Raw genomic sequence first — 3,707 nt, 5'->3', positions numbered from 1 at the left:
ACATGGCTGACTGTGGTTCGAGTCCTGGACCTGGTGGTTTGCTTTCTCTCTCTCTCTCTGTCCCTCTCTGGTCAAATTAAAAAAAAAAAAAAGTTAAATAAAATAATTATTAAAAAAAAAAAAAATCTTACACTGAGCATGTATGCATGCGTGCCCAAAAATCTGAGAGGAGAATGGAGGAGAAGGGATTGTGGCGTGACCATACCATGGAGGGGTGATTTCTCGATTTCTCGTTTTCTGTCTGTCTCTCCAGCAAGCACATGCGTCCTATCGCAAAAAAAAAAAAAAAAGATTCCAGTCATCTCTGATACCCCTTGCTTCCCCTGTCTATTCTCACAGCAACCAGAGAGATCCTGGTAAAACACAGAGCCTCCTGGACAGGCACCAGCAGAAGATTCCTGATGGCCCTCTACTGACCCCGGAAGACAGCCCCAATTCTCCAACGGGTCTACAAACCCGCTCAGGACCTGGCCCCTGCCTGGCTCCATTCCTCTGCCTTCCAGGTTTTTACAATGCACTTGCAAACTTCTTCTGCGCCCTCCCATAGGCAGCGCCCTCTCCCAGCCCCTGCACTCCCAGTCTCTCTGCATGGAGCGCCCTTTTCCTGCCCCTTTCTTTCCTATTGACTGACCCCTACTCATTTTTTCTTTTTAAAAAAATTTGATAGAGGGCACGTGTGCTTGCCAGAGAGAGAGACAGAGAGAAAGTGAGAAAGCACCCTCGCTCCCCATAAGGGGTGGCCATGTTGCATCCCTTCCTATTCTCCTTTTGGGATTTTGTGCGCACACACACACATATGCCCATCGTGTTCTGCAAACCACTGGGTTCGGGACTTGAACCACACACTTGGTCATGTGGAGTCTAAGTGCCTTGGTTACCACACCACCAGTTGCCTGGTGGTTTCAGTTTAAAAAAATTAAGGTAGAGGGGCTAAGCAGGTGGTGTGGTAGTTAAGGCACTGGACTCTCTCGTGGCTGACCATCAGGTGGTGTGGTAGTTAAGGCACTGGACTCTCACGTGGCTGACCATCAGTCCCTCGCCCCATCCAAGCTCCCTTCTTCTCTTTCCTAAGCTCTGCATTGAGATTCCCAACTGGGGACCAGCAGATGGTGTAGTGGTTATGTCGCTGCACTGCCACGTGGTCCAGCGTGGTTGGAGTCCCGGACCTGGTGGCTTAAAACTTACACTGAGGGGGCAGGCAGGTGGCGTGTACCCGGCAGCTTGAAAATCATGCCAGGCACGTGTGCATGCATGCCTAAAATCCCAAGAAGAGAATGAAGGAGAAGGGATTGTGGCGTGGCCACCCTTTCCAGGGAGTGATTTCTCACTTTCCTTCTCTCTGTCTCTGTCCAGTGAGACAGAGACATGCATGCACCCTAAGGCAAAAACCTAAAACAAAAAATTAAGAATTACATACGGTAAAATTCACCCTTTTCAGTGTACAGTCTGCTGACATTTGACAAATCCATATAGTTACGGAACCACCACCATAGTCAAGATGGAGCGGTTCTACCACCCCAAGAAATTCCCACATTCCATTTCTAGCCAACCCTGGCCCCATCCCCAGCTCCTGGGAACCACTGATCTGGTTTTGCTTTACATTTCCCTGGGTGTCCTATAAATGAAATTACTATGTAGGTAGTCTATTTTTTTTTTTAAAGAGAGGTTTTCGTTTGTTTGTTTTGAGAGAGATTTTTGCTATAGGGCTTGTGTGCTCACCAGAGAGACAGAGATAAAAAGCCAGAAATCATTCTCACCCAGGGGGTATGGCCATGCCACAATCCTTTCTCCCCCATTCTCCTCTCAGAATTTTTTTTTTTTTTTGGAGAGGTTTTCGCTATAGGGCGCATGCGCTTGCCAGACAGACAGAGACATAGAGACAGAAAGCGAGAAATCACCCCCCGGGGGGATGATCACACCGCAATCCCTTCTCTTCCATTCTCCTCTCGGGATCTTGGGCATGCACGCACACGCACCCGACATGAGTTTTAAGCCACCGGCTCCAGGACGCGAATCGCGGTCGACTACGTGGGAGTCCAGCGACATAGCCATTATGCTAACTGCTGGTTCCCTACTCTCAGAATTTTAGGAATGCACACACATGTACCCTGTGTGCATTTTAAGCACTGGGTCCAGGTCTTGAACTGTGGTTGACTACATGGGAGTCCAGTGACGTAACCATTACACCATCTGCTGGTCCCTCTAGGTAGTCTTTGAAGACAGGTTTTTTAGGTAGTCTTTAAAGACAGGTTTCTTTCCCCATGTAACACATTTCAAATTCATCTATGCTCTTGTGTTTATCTTCCCTTTGAAAAATATCTATGCTGTATCTGTAGCTTAAATTTTTTTTTTAATCCAGAGGGTGTATGTGCCGCGACAGAGCCATGGAGAAAGCACCCCCAACAGGGCGTGGTCACACTGCAATCTCCTCCCCACTTCTCCATCCCGTTGGGATGTGGGACCTGCACACACATACCTGCCTAGCGTGTTTTTCAAGATGCCTGAGCTGGGATTTGAACTGTGATCAGCTCTGTGGGATCACTGGGCTGCAGGCCAGCCTTGTATCTATAACTTTATGTGAAACTGCAAAACTGTTCTCTGGAGTTGCTGGCAGTTGGTATTCCCGTTACCAAGATATGACTCTAGTTCCATTTTATTGCCAACGCTTACTCGGTCCCTTCATTTATCCAAGCAACTTATTTATTTACATTTTTGCCATTCTACTATGTAATGATATTGTAGTATAGTTTTAATTCCCTCCTCCCTGATGGCTAATGATGCCGAGTCTACTGCTTCTTTAAATTTAATCTCTGTTCAGTATTCACTTCCCTTTTTTTTTGGGGGGGGGGAGATTTTTTCCTACAGGGCGTGTGTGCTCGCCAGAAAGACAGAGAGAGACAGAAAGCAAGAAGTAACCCCCCAGGGGAGATGGCCATGCCACAATCCCTTCTCCTCCGTTCTCCTCTCTGGATCTTGGGCACGCATGCACACGCACCCGGCGTGAGTTTAAGCCACTGAGTCTGCCACCGGGTCGGACTGGGAGTCCGGGGACCCAGCCATGTCGCTGACTGCTGGTCCCATTCCTTTTTTTTTTTTTTTTGAGAGATTTTTGCTTTAGGGCACATGCACTCACCAAAGAGACAGAGAGAGACAGAAAGTGAGAAACCATGCCATCCTTTCTCCATTCTTCTCTAGGGATTTTGGGCACACACACACTCACCTGGTGTGAGTTTTAAGCTGCTGGGTTCAGGACTTGAACCACGATTTACTACATGGGAGTCCAGCGACATAAGCATTACACCATCTGCTGGTCCTGGCACTGATTTCTTCTAAGAAGCCCCTACTTACTCTCCAGATGGATGACATTGCTGTCCCCCTTTGTGGTTCCGGGACAACCAACATTCTCTCACCTTGGCTCTAACCCTCTTGACTGCAGTGGTTTGACTGTTTCCTCCCCACCTACCAGGCCCACCTCTCTCTCGGTCTCTTCCCCCCCCATCACACACACACACACACACACACACACACTCACTCATGACTGTCCCCACCCCGCCCAGGGCAGAAGCAGCTATTAGCTATTACTTCCTTAGGGATCTTTGGCTCCCAGCACAGACCTGAAACAGAATCTTTAAAAATAAATATTACTCCAGACCAGCAGTTAGCGTAATGGCTATGTCGCTGGACTCCCATGTAGTCGACCACGGTTC

The sequence above is a fragment of the Tupaia chinensis genome, unplaced genomic scaffold (assembly GCF_000334495.1).
Source record: "Tupaia chinensis unplaced genomic scaffold, TupChi_1.0 Scaffold146584_1, whole genome shotgun sequence".
Lineage (NCBI taxonomy): Eukaryota > Metazoa > Chordata > Mammalia > Scandentia > Tupaiidae > Tupaia > Tupaia belangeri.
The sequence above is the reverse complement of the archived record's forward strand: the minus strand, read 5'-3'. Positions refer to the sequence as shown.